This window comes from Oncorhynchus kisutch, linkage group LG29 (assembly GCF_002021735.2).
Source record: "Oncorhynchus kisutch isolate 150728-3 linkage group LG29, Okis_V2, whole genome shotgun sequence".
Lineage (NCBI taxonomy): Eukaryota > Metazoa > Chordata > Actinopteri > Salmoniformes > Salmonidae > Oncorhynchus > Oncorhynchus kisutch.
In genome coordinates this window covers 13,397,225-13,413,594 of record NC_034202.2, presented here as the reverse complement: position 1 = coordinate 13,413,594, position 16,370 = coordinate 13,397,225, and positions in this window count along the sequence as shown.

Below are 16,370 nucleotides of genomic sequence, written 5' to 3'. Positions count from 1 at the left end.
ACACCTGGTTTAGGCCTACACATCTTTCACTTCACGTGCACCCTCTAGGTTTTCCATGTCTCCTCATGTATTATATCCTTAACTAGTATCACTGCTATGCATAACTTTGTGAAGCTTTTGCTCAAATATATGTGTCCCTGACGAAGGCCATGCAGCCGAAACGCGTTGTTTAAAAAAAAACTTGTTTCTATTGAACATGCCATACAAATAAAGGCATTTTAATGAATTATATGAAGAGTGCATTTGTTCTCCTTTCTTTTTATATGTGTCATGGTTGTTGACGCATAAGTCAATGTATTGCATTCTACACTACCCTTTAGCCGTTCTCTTCTGGGTGCATCTCAGGTCTTTGCATGAACTCTCATATAATATCTACGCTCATTCCTGTACTTTTCTAAACTTCCTCTTTGCTTTCACAGCACATAGCACCGTGCTTGAGTGCAGAAGAGAGACACATGTTCTGTAATATCTGTTGATAGCCATGAAATTCAACCCATGACACATTTCATGGGGCAATACGACGCTTTGGAATCTCATACAAATACCCCAGGATTCTCATTGAAAAGTTGCAAATTTGTTTTTTGAAATTCAGAGCGAGAAGCATAAAGATGTATGATATGTTTCCATGTGAATAACATTAAACGTGATGTGCATCTGAATACAGGTTCTACAGTATATGGTGAAAATAAAATAAATATGTTTATTTTTTCAAGTAATTGCAAGAGCTGTATGATAGGTGGAGCATTCTCCTCATAAAAGAGGTGTTTTAGATAAATAACACCACTACATACGCCACTAAATGCAATAACATTGTGATTATTACTGTCTCTGCAGCAGCTACCAGTCAGCTCCATAAGTTCTGGTTGTCGTTGTACAGGGTTAGGTCTGGATGGTGTCTATCTCTATGTGTGTGTGTGTGTGTGTGTGTGTGTGTGTGTGTGTGTGTGTGTGTGTGTGTGTGTGTGTGTGTGTGTGTGTGTGTGTGTGTGTGTGTGTGAATTTTTCTCGAACAGGGTTAGTGTTGATAAGACACTCAGATAATCAAATGCTTATTCTGCAGATGTTTAAGAATATTAAGAGATATTTACGGTTTAATAAACCGTTTATGCTCCTAACAAATATCAAATGAGATTACATGTCAAGGCTTGATTACTAGCAGATATACTGAGCTCAGTAGAACTGAAATGTGTGGGAGGTTATATATTTTCTCATTAAATCCATTTTCCAGTTGTCCTTATTCAGCAGGAGTTGATATGGAAATGTGTGTTTGGAAGTGTGTATTTTACATATAAGCTTACAGCATGTATCAGCCTCTAATGGTCGTATGTGTAAATGAGCACATGGGAATGTTCATGTGTGTGTAAATGTGGTTCTGTGTGTAAATGTGCACGTCTGTGTATTAGTGCATTTGTATGCACGCATGTCTGTCCCTATGGGCGTGTGTTTCCGTGTATGTCCCCCTATGCACACACATGTGCCTGTTTATTTGTGTGTGAGTGTTTGTGTCCCCATCAATCTCACACTCAGGCCTTGAGCACTGACCCAATGTCCTGGCTGTGAATCAGCCATTTCTCCAGGCTTTGACAACTGAAGGGGGGGCAGACAGCTGAGCCGGACCCTGGTCCCTATACCTTCCATATTTGGAGCTTTGTGTGGTGTCACACTGCCACCGTATGCTTCGACTCACACCAAGCGTGAAATTGTGGTGTAGATATTGGGGTGAGACGAACAGTAAACTGGCGGTCCCCCCTTTTTAAATGTTTTTATAAGTGGAAGGATAAGTGGAAAGCCCCCGAACCCCCAACTAACTTCCTGCACTTCAACACATTTTTTCATTGGAGTAGAGAAAAATATATATAATGCTATTTTACACATTTTGTCATGAGTCAGAGAGAAATGTGCAGTTTTAAAGCAAATTTCCTGCAATTCCACACATTTTCCATGGGGCAGAGAGAAAAATTGCTGTTTTATAGCTCATCTCATGCTATTATTCATATTTTGCCTTGAGGATGAGAGAAAATGTTGCAGTTTTAAAGCTAATATCTTGCTGCTCTGCACATTTGGCCATGAAGCTGAGAGAAAATGTTGCAGTTTGAAGATAACTGTCCAGTGAAAATCAAATTTTTAAAAGTTGATATTCTGTTAACTCATAACCAAATTACACTCATATGTGGCCAAAGCATTATTTGGAGAAAAGACACTTAAAAAACACAACAACAAAAAACACTTCAAACAAAAATGCTTACTATTTCCTCATAGAGGATGATGTCATCCTCCTGAGGATGATGAGCTGGCCAATAAGCGGTCTATTCGCATTAATATTTTTAATTACCATTATAGGCCCACACCATTCTGTTGTTGGGGTACTGTCACACCATTTCCACCCAGAAAAGCTGCTTTTTAACATACTTAATTACAATTTTTCAAAGGAATACTATTTCACTTATATTGTAATTAATTATGGGTCATAGTTCATAGAAATGTGGAATCACTGGACGGTTACTTTAATGTTCGACTTCGGGCAAAAAGGTTCAAATAAAGGCTTCACACAGTTTAACTGATCAATGCACAATCATACCAGACCATTTAATGCTTGAAAACAAAAACAAACATGGATGAATAACATATCTGGCTACAGAAGTGCCATTTGTTCCCTATCTCCACAGCTTCTGTCCAAAAACAAATTCTCTGAAATGACGTCAACACATACTGGAGGATATACTGGCTATCTACAAGTGTCTAGCTTAGCTAACATATGAGTTACATTGGTCGTGGCGTGCATGGCCAGAAGGTCACATGGATGAACCACCATCACATGACATTTAAAGCTAACTTCCTGCAATTCTACACATTTTGATATTGCTTATGACATGTTCCTATGCTATTTGGTGGGCCTCCAGGGGGCCCCCAACCCCCCCCCCCCCCCCCCCCAAAAAACCATTATATACATATTTTATTTTAAATAAAGATTGGGGGGGACGAATCGACCTGTTCTGAATATGAGGGGGGTGACATACCTCCCATCCCCCATGGCAATTTCGCTCATGACTCACACAGGATTTTCAAGACGGCGCTGCAGTAGGATGTGTGTATCTGACTTTGTCTTATCCCGTGTCTTATGCCGTGTAAATAGCCGGTATTTTTCGTATATGTCTTAATCTCACTTTCTATCTACGAGCTAAATATACTTTCCTGCAACCCGCCTCACCCACTTATACTTATAACTGGAACTTCCATCAGGAGCTAGCCAGCTAACTAGCTACCAGTCTTTGTTAGCCACGGCTAGCGGTGTTCGCCTTTTTTTCCCCGTCATCAGCCAGCCTTAGCTCGAACAACACCTGCCAGTCTGCACAGCGTGATATCAACCCAGAGCATATCGGACTGCTTCTCTCTACCATATCACCGGATTCGTGCCGCTCTGGATCATTACACCGGATCATTACTCTGGATCATCGCAGCTAGCTAGCTGCAAACAAATGGCTACTGTTAGCTAACGCCTCTGTCCCGAAGCAAGCACTAGCTAGCCATGAGCTAGCCTCGAGCTAGGCCCATATACCAGCTAATTCTAGGGCTACAATACCTCCTTTGCCAATTGGCCTGGACCCTTTATTGTCGACACGGAGCCCCACCGATCCATCACCACTGGACCGCCGACGTGATCACCCGATGTGGTCTAAACAGGCTATTCTGTTACGATGTCGTCGAAGAAATAGTTACTAGCCCCAGCCCGCTAACTTTTCTGAATGCTGTGTCCCCTGCTCGCCTAGCGTAGTAGTGACTACCGAACAGCACCCTGACTCACCTATTGCTGCTCTTTTGACCCTATGATCACTTGGCTACACAGCTAATGACCCCTGGACTGTTTCAATAACACGGTACCTCATTTTGTTTACCTGTCGACCCCAGTCTTGAACTCAGGTCCTGTATGTACCTAACTGACCCGCTCTGCCCATTCATCACCATTTACCCATTGTTGTCTTAGCTCAACACCTATGATTGCTTTATGCCTCTCTCTAATGTCAATATGCCTTGTCTACTGCTGTCTTGGCTAGTTATTACTGTTTTATTTCACTGTAGAGCCTTCAGTCCCACTCAAAATGCCTTAGATAGCTCTTTTGTCCCACCCCACACTCTTGCGGAGTGTGGCTTAACTCACGTGGCTTAAACTTGTCCCTCCAGAGACGAAACCGCTCTCATCGTCACTCAACGCATAGGTTTACCTCCACTGTACTCACATCCTACCATACCCTTGTCTGTACATTATGCCTTGAATCTATTCTACCACTCCCAGAAATCTGTTCCTTTTATTCTCTGTCCCCAACGCACTAGACGACCAGTTCTTATAGCCTTTAGCCGTACCCTTATCCTACTCCTCCTCTGTTCCTCTAGTGATGTAGAGGTAAACCCAGGCCCTGTAGCCCCCAGATCCACTCCTATTCCCCAGGCGCTCTCATTTGTTGACTTCTGTAACCATAAAAGCCTTGGTTTCATGCATGTTAACATCAGTTTATTTTATTCACTGCTTTTAGCACACTCCGTCAATCCTAATGTCCTAGCCATGTTTGAATCCTGGCTTAAGGAAGGCCACCAAAAATTCAGAAATGTCCATTCCCAACTACAACATTTTCAGTCAAGATAGAACTGTCATAGGGGGTGGAGTTGCAATCTACTGCAGAGATAGCCTGCAGAGTTCTGTCATGCTATCCAGGTCTGTGCCCAAACAGTTCGAGCTTCTACTTTTTAAAATCCACAGTGTCTCACTGTTGCCGCTTGTTATAGACCCCCCTCAGCCCCCAGCTGTGCCCTGGACACTATATGTGCATTAATTGCCCCCTTGTCTATCTTCAGAGTTTGTACTGTTAGGTGACCTAAACTGGGATATGCTTAACACCCCGGCCGCCCTACAATTTAAGCTAGATGCCCTCAATCTCACACAAATGATCATGGAACCTACCAGGTACAACCCTAAATCCATAACAATGGGCACCCTCATAGATATCATCCTGACCAACCTGCCCTCTAAATACACCTCTACTGTCTTCAACCAGGATCTCAGCGATCACTGCCTCATTGCCTGTGTCTGTAATGGGTCCGCGGTCAAACAACCACCCCTCATCACTGTCAAACGCTCCCTAAAACACTTCAGCGAGCAGGCCTTTCTAATCGACCTGGCCCTGGTATCCTGGAAGCATATTGACCTCATTCCGTCAGTAGAGGGTGCCTGGTTACTCTTTAAAAGTGCTTTACTCACCATCTTAAATAAGCATACACCATTCAAAAAATATAGAACTAAGAACAGATATAGCCCTTGGTTCACCCCAGACCTGACTGCCCTTGACCAGCACAAAAACATCCTGTGGCGTACTGCATCGAATAGCCATCTAGACACAGGATGTTTTTGTGATGGTCAAGGGCAGTCAGGTCTGGGGTGAACCAAGGGCTATATCTGTTCTTAGTTCTATATTTTTTGAATGGTGTAAGCAACTTTTCAGGGAAGTTAGGAACCAATATACACAGGCAGCTAGGAAAGCAAAGGCTAGCTTTTTCAAAAAGAAATTTGCATCCTGTAGCACAAACTCCAAAAAGTTCTGGGACACTGTAAAGTCCATGGAGAATAAGAGCACCTCCTCCCAGCTGTCCACTGCACTGAGGCTAGGAAACATTGTCAACACCGATAAATCTACGATAATTGAGAATTTCAATAAGCATTTTTCTACAGCTGGCCATGCTTTCCACCTGGCTACCCATACCCCAGTCAGCTCTGCACCCCACACAGCAACTTTCCCAAGCATCCTCCATTTCTCCTTCACCCAAATCCAGGTAGCTGATGTTCTGAAAGAGCTGCAAAATCTGGACCCCTACAAATCATCTGGTCCAGAAAATCTGGACCCTCTCTAAAATGATCTGCCGCAATTGTTGCAAGCCCTATTACTAGCCTGTTCAACCTCTCTTTCATATCGTCTGAAATCCCTAAAGATTGGAAAGTTGCATGGTCCTCCCCCTCGTCAAAGGGGGTGACACTCTAGACCCAAACTGTTACAGACCTATAGCTATCCTACCCAGCCATTCTAAAGTCTTCGAAAGCCAAGTTAACAAACAGATCACCGACCATTTCAAATCCCACCGTACCTTCTTGCACCCACTGTATATAGACTTTTCTATTGTGTTATTGACTGTACGTTGGTTTATCCAATGTGTAACTCTGTGTTGTTTGTGTCACACTGCTTGTCCAGGTCGCAGTTGTAAATGAGAACTTGTTCTCAACTGGCTTACCTGGTTAAATAAAGGTGAAATAAAAAATAAATACAACACCAAGTCCTAGATCTGCATCAGAGGCCTTCCTCTCCTCTTTCTTCCTCCCTCTCTCTTGCCCCCACCCCTCTCTCTGAGGAGGATCAGTTTATCTGTTACACCTCTCGTTCTCTCTCTCGCACTCTCTCTCTCTCTCGTTGCTATGCCAACTTCTTTTTAAGTAGGAATTGTCTCAATAAGAATGAAGCCGACTGAATCTGCCACAGTCTATTTAACTCATGTTCACCGCACAACAATTAATCACACTTTTCACTGTACTATACTGATGAAGCATAGTCAAACCAGTGCTATCAATCCCATGGCCTTGTCACTAGTACGTAGTACTAGTATTGGTCAGCTGATCACCGACAACAATTAGACGGACGATGGTCCGGGGAGGAAGTCAGAGTGTGGTGCCAGGACAATAATCTCTCCTTCATTGTGTGCAAGACAAAGGAGCTGATCGGGGACTACAGGACTAACATCGACGGGGTTGTAGTGGAACTGGTCGAGAGTTTCAAGTTCCTTGGTGTCCACATCACCAACGAACTATCATGGTCCAAACATACCAAGACAGTCGTGAAGAGGATACGACAAAACATTTTCCCCCTCAGGAGACTGAAAAGATTTGGCATGGGCCCTCAGATCCTCAAAAGCTTCTACAGCTGCAACATTGAGAGCATCATGACCGGTTGTATCACGGCCTGGTATGGCAAATGCTCAGCATTTGACCGTAAGGCGCTACAGAGGGTAGTGCGAACGGCCCAGTACATCACTGGGGCCAAGCTTCCTCTGACACCGACCTATATAATAGGCGGTGTCAGAGGAAAACCCATAAAATTATCAGAGACTCCAGTCATAGACTGTTTTCTCTGCTACCGCACGGCAAGTGGTACCGGAGCACCATGTCTAGGACCAAAAGACTCCTCAACAGCTTCTACCACTAAGCCATTAAACTGCTGAACAATCCATAATATCGTCAACGGACAATTTACATTGACACCTCTTGTACATTGTTGCTACTCGCTGTTTGTTTGTTACCTATACATAGTCACTTCGCCCCTACCTACAGATTACCTCAATTAGCCTGTACCCCTGCACACTGACTCGGGTACCGGTGCCCCCTGTATATAGCCTTGTTATTGTTATTCTTATTGTGGTACTTTTTATTATGACTTTTTATTTTAGCCTAGTTGGTAAATATTTTCTTCTTCTTGAACTGCACAGTTGGTTAAGGGCTTGTAAGTAAGCATTTCACGGTAAAGTCTACACTTGTATTGATTTTATACAGACGGATACAGTTTTGGGCACTAAAAAGTTGCTTTTGCAATGCCCCTGCATCGAACGCTACCTGCCCAAATGCATAGTGCCAACTGTAACGTTTGGTGGAGGAAGAGTAATGGTCTGGGGCTGTTTTTCATGGTTCGGGATAGGCCCGTTAGTTACAGTGAAGGGAAATCTTAATGTTACAGCATACAATGACATTCTTGATGATTCTGTGCTTCCGACTTTGTGGCAACAGTTTGGGGAAGGCCCTTTGCTGTTTCAGCATAACAACGCCCCCGTGCATAAAGCGAGGTCCATACATAAATGGTTTGTCGAGATCGGTGTGGAAGAACTTGACAGGCTTGCAAAGAGCCCTGACCTCAACTCCATCCAACACCGTTGGGATGAATTGGAATGCCGACTGCGTATAACATAGCAACATTTCTGAAATATGCCCCTGATGGTGCAGTTATATTCACATAGTTAGTTCACCCAAATTACATAACTACATATTGGTTTCCGTACACTGTAAGCAGTCTATGGACAAGATATGAGAGCAAACCATGGTTTGGTTTAGTTTCCCTTATGTTTTAGCATTTGTGGCAAAAATCCCATTCAAGTCATGGGACCGATATTAGCATTTTTTGCGCATCATGTTCAAATCATCTGTAAGTGACTTTGTTGAGCTTCACAATCCATTTTAGATCCTTCGGATGATTTGGACATGATGTGTGAAAAACATTATCACGTGGGAACAGTGCCAGGAAAACTATTATGTTGACCCCCTCTTTCTCCCCAATTCCGTGATATTCAATCTCATCGCTGCAACTCCCCAACGGGCTCAGGAGAGGTGGAGGTTGAGACATGCGTCCTCTCGAAACATGATCCGCCAAACCATGCTTCTTAACACCCGCCTGCTGAACACAGAAGCACCAATGTGTTGGAGGAAACACTGTCCATCTGACGACTGAAGTCGTCGGTCTGCAGGCGCACGGCCTGCCACAAGGAGTTGCTAAAGCACGATGAGCCAAGTAAAGCACCAACCCGGCCAAACCCTCCCCTAACCTGGACAATGCTGCCCTATGGGTCACGGCCGGTTGTGCCTTAGACCACTGCACCACTCAGAGGTCCAGTGCCAAGGTAATCAAAGCATGGATTGACTCATACCTTGTCTATAGACTGCTTACACCATTAGCAAAATTGCCACGGGTGATGGGGGACATGTCCCCCCAAAATTCAAACCAGGTCGACAGCATATAAACACGTCATAAGCAATGGCAACATGTGTAGAATTGCAGGAAATGTGCTTTTTAACGGTCTACTTTTGGAACAAAAACTCCTCTTTCTCAATTTCTTCCATGGTTCATCGATGTGTCATTCTGTACTCCGAGACCGATGTAGATAGTTCATTAACTAAGCTAGCAACATGCACTGTATCGAGCCAGTAACTCCTCCAGTATGTGTTGACATCATGTCAAAGGATTTGCTTTTGGACAGAAGCTGTAGAAATCGGAAAAAAATGGCACTTCTGTCACCAAATATCTTATTAAAAATGTTAAGCATTAAATCCCCTGATGTGATGGTGCGCTGACCAGTTATACAGTTTAAAGAGAGAGATAGATAGATAGATAGATAGATAGATAGATAGATAGATAGATAGATAGATAGATAGATAGATAGATAGATAGATAGATAGATAGATAGATAGATAGATAGATAGATAGATAGATAGATAGATAGATAGATAGATAGATAGATAGATAGATAGATAGATAGATAGATAGATAGATAGATAGATAGATAGATAGATAGATTAGATAGATAGATAGATAGATAGATAGATAGATAGATAGATAGATAGATAGATAGATAGATAGATAGATAGATAGATAAATAGATAGATAGATAGATAGATAGATAGATTGATATGTGCTGTGTATTTGATGTATTGATCCGTAAAAGTATTGATGCAGGGCTCACCCCGTTCTAAAATAAGAAGACAAAAATGCTATGGTAATAACAAATTAAAGTCTACACACAAAGATGAAGGGGGCTGTACTTTCCAGTCATGTCCAACTGAGATCCTGGCTGCCCTTTAGATCAAAATGTGTGCCAATGGTCCTCTCCCTCGGTGGTAGTTTCCGCTGGTGCACTGGTCCTCCTCCGCTTCTGGGCTGGCCTCTTCACACTTCTAGATGGCCCGGGCAGGTGTGGGTGTGGAGCCAGAGACAGCAGCAGGGGTCAGATTGGAGGAACCAGTTCCTATGTTTGAATGGGTGGGGGATGAAGGGCTTGAATGTGGTCTCTTTGGAGTGTGCCACAATTGATGATTTTTTAAAAATCCAGTTAGAACTCAAGTTTACTATTACTATAGTTATGTACTTGAAAAGGTATCAATTGACAAATTCGGCCACTTGGTGGCCACTTGGTTACATTTGGCCAAACTCATGAGGGACAACTGGGAGACTTCATACAAAATATTATGTAGCTCTCTCATTCTTGAATGTATCAGTCTGAAACGTTGCACTCACACTGTTACCCAGTTGTGGACAACATCTAAATTATTGCCAGCTTCCTATCTCAATGTATGGCCATGTATGGCCTTTATTTTCCATTTCAAATATCATGCAACAAATAGAAAATAGAAAATGCATGTTTTTGGATTGTTTCACCTTTTACCAGATCTATTTTGTTATATTCTCCTACATTAATGTCACATCTCCACAAACTTCAAAGTGTTTCCTTTTAAATAGTATCAAGAATATGCATATCCTTGCTTCAGGTCCTGAGCTAAAGGCAGCGAGATTTGGGTATGTCATTTTAGACAGAAATTGAGATGAAGGGTCCTATCCAGAAGAGATTTTAAACAACTGCATTAGCACGAGAAGCAAAAAAAAATGTATTTTACTTACTGATCTAAAACTGATCTTCTTCCGTGCTGGAATCTAAACTGTGCTCGCTCATCCATTCATTCTATGTCACTTCAACTGTCAGCAATGGGTGTGGCTGAAATATCCTAATTTGAAGGGGTGTCCACATACTTTTGTATATATAGTGTATGTCTGTTTTGGCTTTGCACATCTGGATTTGGGGATTTTCTCCTATTCTTCATTGCAGAGTTTCTCACGCTCTGTTAACCTATTTGGGGAGTGGCGGTGAAGATCAATCTTACAGTCTTTCTACAGATGACAAGAGCGTGCAAAGTTGTCATTAAGGCAAAGGGTGGCTACCCTGAAGAATCTCAAATATAAAATATATTTTGATTTTTTTATACACCTTTTTGGTTACTACATGATTCCATATGTTCTATTTCACAGTTTTGATGTCTTCACTATAATTCTAACATGTAGAAAATACATTTGGAATAGGCAGATATTCCTTCATCTTGGTGGCTGGCTCTCATTATGCCAGATAAAAGTCTACTATTTAATATTCATGAGCTCTGAACTTTCATTCAAGAACCATGAAGTTTGACCTCTATCTTCCAGCTAGGCCATTAGAACCAGTTGTGAAGATGTTGGAGGAAACAGGTACAAAAGTATCTATATCCACAGTAAAAACGAGTCCTATATCAACATCACCTGAAAGACCGCTCTGCAAGGAAGAAGCCACTGCTCCAAAACCATCATGAAAAAAGCTAGACTACGGTTTGCAACTGCAAATGGGGACAATGATCATACTTTTTGGAGAAATTTCCTCTGGTCTGATGAAACAAAAATAGAACTGTTTGGCCATAATGACCATCGTTATGTTAGGAGGAAAAATGGGGAGGCTTGCAAGCCCAAGAACACCATCCCAACCGTGAAGCACTGGAGTGGCAGCATCATGTTGTGGGGGTGCATTGCTGAAGGAGGGACTGGTGCACTTCACAAAATAGATGGCATCATGAGGCGGAAAAAATATGTGGATAAATTGAAGCAACATCTCAAGACATCAGTCAGGAAGTTAAAGCTTGGTCGCAAATCGGTCCTCCAAATGGACAATGACCCCAAAGCATACTTCCAAAGTTGTGGCAAAATGGCTTAAGGACAACAAAGTCAAGGTATTGGAGTGGCCATCGCAAAACCCTGACCTCAATCCTATAGAACATTTGTGGGCATAACTGAAAAGGCGTGTGCGAGCAAGGAGGCATACCTGACTCAGTTACACCAGCTCTGTCAGGAGGAATGGGCCAAAATACAGCCAACTTATTGTGGGAAGCTTGTGGAACTCTACCCAAAATGTTTGACCCAAGTTAAACAATATAAAGGCAATGCTACCAAATAATAATTGAGTGTATGTAAACTTTTGACCCACTGGGAATGTGATGAAAGAAAGAAAAGCTGAAATAAATCATTCTCTCTACTATTATTCTAACATTTCACATTCTTAATAAAAAGTGGTGATCCTAACTGACCTAAAACGGCATTTTTACTAGGTTTAAATGTCAGCAATTGTGGAAAAATGTATTTGGCTAAGGTGGATGTACACTTCTGACTTCAACTGTAAACAAATCAAAATATATTTTGTATTTGAGGTTCTTCAAAGTAGCCACCTTTTGCCTTGATGACAGCGTTGGACACTCTTGGCATTCTCTCATGAGGTAGTCACCTGGAATGCAATTTCAATTAACAGGTGTGCCTCGTTAAAAGTTCATGTCTTTCCTTCTTAATGCGTTTGACCCAATCAGTTCTGTTGTGACAAGGTAAGGGTGGTAGACAGAAGATAGCCCTATTTGATAAAATACCAAGTCCATATGGCAAGAACAGCTCAAATAAGCAAAAAGAAACGACAGTCCATGATTACTTTAAGACATGAAGGTCAGTCAATCCGGAAAATTTCAAGAACTTTGAAAGTTTCTACAAGTGAAGTTGCAAAGTGCTATGATGAAACTGTCTCTCGTGATGACTGCCACAGGAAAGGAAGACCCAGAGTTACCTCTGCTGCAGAGGATAAGTTCATTAGAGTTACCATTGCAGCACAAATAGCAACAGACACATCTTAACATCAACTGTTCAGAGGACACTCTGTGAATCAGGCCTTCATGGTCAAATTGCTGAACAGAAACCATTACTAAAGGACACCTATAATAAGAAGAGGCTTGCTAGGGCCAAGAAACACGTGTAATGGACATTAGACCGTTGGAAATCTGTCCTTTGGCCCAAATTTGAGAATTTTGGTTCCACCGCCATGTCTTTGTGAGACGCAGAGTAGGTGAACGGATGATCTCCGCATGTGTGGTTCCCACCGTGAAGCATGGAGGAGTAGGTGTGATGGTGCTTTGTCGGTGACAAGGTAAAAATAAAGAAAAAATCATTGATTGAGTAGGTTTGTCCAAACTTTTGACTGGTACTGTAGTCTAGTCAAAACAGACTGTACAAATATATTCGTGTGCACGAACGCGCGCATGCACACACACACACACACACACACAAGCATTTCAGTATGATGCTCCAAACCTCCAGGCACTGATAATGGACACAATGGGGAACATTTTTACGTATATGAATATCAGACCTAGGCAGAACATACTTGTATTTTGTAGTTTATTTGAAAATACACATTTTTCAAATACTCAAGGTAGTCACTTTATGTAGTAGTAATATAGAGAATCAACTAAAGGCAACTATTGGCAACTATTCTGAACAAAAATATAAACACAACATGTAAACTGGTCCCATGTTTCATGAGGTGAAATAAAAGTTCCCAAAAATTATCCATATGCCAAAAATGATGTCTCTAAAAGGTTATGTCCAAATGTGTTTACATCCCTGTTGGTGATCATTTCTCCTAATGTTCCAAGATAATCCTGACAGGTATGTTATATCAAGAAGCTGATTAAACAGCATGATCATTAAACAGGTGTTTAACTAAAGTGTACAGTTTTGTCACAATGACACAGATGTCTCAAGTTTTGAGAGAGCATGCAATTGGCATGCTGACTGCAGGAATATCCACCAGACCTGTTGCCAGATAATTTCATGTTAATTTACCTTTATAAGCTGCGTCCAATGTCATTTTAGAGAATTTGGCAGTGCATCCAACTGGCCATCACAACCGCAGACCACGCCATCCCAGGACATACACATCCGTCTTTTTCACCTGCAGGATCACCTGAGAACAGCCACCTGGATGCCAGATGAAACTGGAAAGTATTTTTGTCTGTAATAAAGTCCTTTTGTGGGGAAAAACGCATTCTGATTGGCTGCGCCTGGCTCCCCAGTGGGTGGGCCTTGCTCTCAAATGGCTGCGCCCCTGCCCAGTAATGTGAAATCAATATATTAGGGCCTTTCAATTGAATTGTTGCATGTTGCGTTTATATTTTTCCCCCAGTATATTTCCTTTGATATTTAAATACAGGTTTCAGAAAAATATATCATATTTGAAAGTATTTGAATATATGCAAGTTTAGAAAACAATGGCTGCTGAATATTTGATGAAGAACCAAAAACTAGAACAGTTAGTTATTTAGTCAAAATATATTATCATTAGCACATGGTTTGGATGGCTTTCAGATATGACTCTTAATAGAATAGAATGAAATACTTAAACTTAAAACATGCTAAACATTAAACATGAACATAAATCAATAAAAAAATGAAAGTAATACAGTAAATTGTGTAGCTACCATACATGATGGTACTTGTTAGTGACAGAGACATCATTGTTCCATTCATCCATTTTCAGTCCTATGGACTTCACTAAGTGAGATCCTAAGTGAATATGCAATAAAAACATTTTTAAAAACTTTATTTAACACAATACCATACAGTAACTTCAAAAAGTATCTATATACCTTGAGTTATTCCACATTTCGTTGTGTTACAGCCTTATTATTTTCAAAATTCTTCAAGCTCTGTCAAAATGGTTATTGATCATATCTAGACAATCATTTCAGGTCTTGCCATAGATTTTCAAGTAGATTTAAGACAAAATCTGTAACTTGGCCACTGAGGAACATTCACTGTCTTCTTGGTAAGCAACTCCAGTGTAGATTTGGCCTCGTGTTTTAGGTTATTGTCCTGCTGAAAGGTGAATTCATCTCCCAGTGTTTAGTGGAAGGCAGACTGAACCAGGTTTTCCTCTAGGAACTGACTTAGCTCCATTCCATTTTTTTTTATCCTGAAAAACTCCCCAGTCCTTAGCAATTGCAATCATAACCATAAAATGATGTAGCCACCACTATGCTTGAAAATATGGAGAGTGGTACTCAGTAATGTGTTGTATTGGATTTTCCCCAAACATAAGACTTTGTATTCAGGACATAAAGTGAAATGCTTTGCCTCATTGGTTGCAGTATTACTTTAGTGCTTTGTTGCAAACAGGACGCATGTCTTGGAATATTTGTATTCTGTAAAGGCTTCCTTCTTTTCACTCTTCACATTGTGGAGTACCTACAATGTTGTTGATCCATCCTCAGTTTTCTCTTATCACAGCCATTAAACTCTGTAACTGTTTTAAAGTCACCATTGGCCTCACAGTGAAATCCCTGCGCAGTTTCTTTCCTCTCCGGCAACTGAGTAAGGAAGGATGCATGTATCTTTGTAGCGACTGGGTGTATTGATACACCATCCAAAGTGTAAAAACCAACTTCACCATGCTCAAAGGGAAATTCATTGTCTGCTTTTTTTACCTATCTATCAATAGGTGCCCATCTTTGCGAGGCATTGGAAAACCTCCCTGGTCTTAGTGGTTGAATCTGTGTCTAAAATTCACTGCTCTACTGAGGAACCTTACAGATAATTGTAAGTGTGGAGTACAGAGATGAGGTAGTCATTCAAATATCATGTTACACTATTCTTGCAGTCCATACAACTTATTATGTGACTTGTTAAGCAAATTATATAACAAAGGGTCTGAGTACTTATTGACGCAAGACATTTCAGTTTAGATGACTTAGGTAGTTGCCTCAAAATGCTCATAACCCTTCTCACAATCCTGACAAGCATTCTGAATGCTGGTTGCAATTGAATAACAATTCCAACTGTTGGATATCCTAACTCTGGCTGGATTCCAATAGCAATTAAACATCACTTTGAAAGCAGATAGGGTTTGCAAAATTCCCAGGTTTTCCAGAAATCCTGGTTGGAAGTTTGCTGGAAATAGAAGCAGGAAATCCAAAGTCCTTCAGCAACGGATTTTTGGCATAGTCACTAGTGATGTGCTTTCACCAAATTGTGCCGAGAAACGGTTAACTACTCAGAGCTTAACTATCTGTTCACAATGCACATTAGTGACATCTGCTGGTCAGCAATAAATAACAGTGTGATTATCAGATATACTTTTTTATCCACTATTTTCACAAAAACTCTGTGGCTCAGTGGTGTTGTTGGCTTTCAGTTGGGATATAATCAGTTGGAATACCAAACAGGATCTTACATCATCTTCAAAAATGGAATCTATGGCGTTATTTAGGATGCTTAAGACAGAATCGTATATTATACTAAAATCAAAATGTTAACAACAGTGTAGAATGTGTAGTTTTACATTTACAATTGTCAAAACAGGATTCAACCTCAAATCCTCACATCCCTGAATGTTCTATACTTTCCCACTCTACCTGCTAAGCTACCAGTCAGGTGAAACATTTTGCACAACATCCTAACTATATTTGTAGGTACTGTTTCCAGCAGAGGTTGGAGTTTGAAAGGTCCCACAGTTAACAGTGCGTGTCCAAGAAAAAACCAAGCCATGAGGTCGAAGGAATTGTCTGTAGAGTTCCGAGACAGGATTGTGTCAAGGCAGCGTATCAAAAAATGTCTGCAGCATTGAAGGTCCCCAAGAACAGTGGCCTCCATCATTCTTAAACTAAAGAAGTTTGAAACCACCAAGAC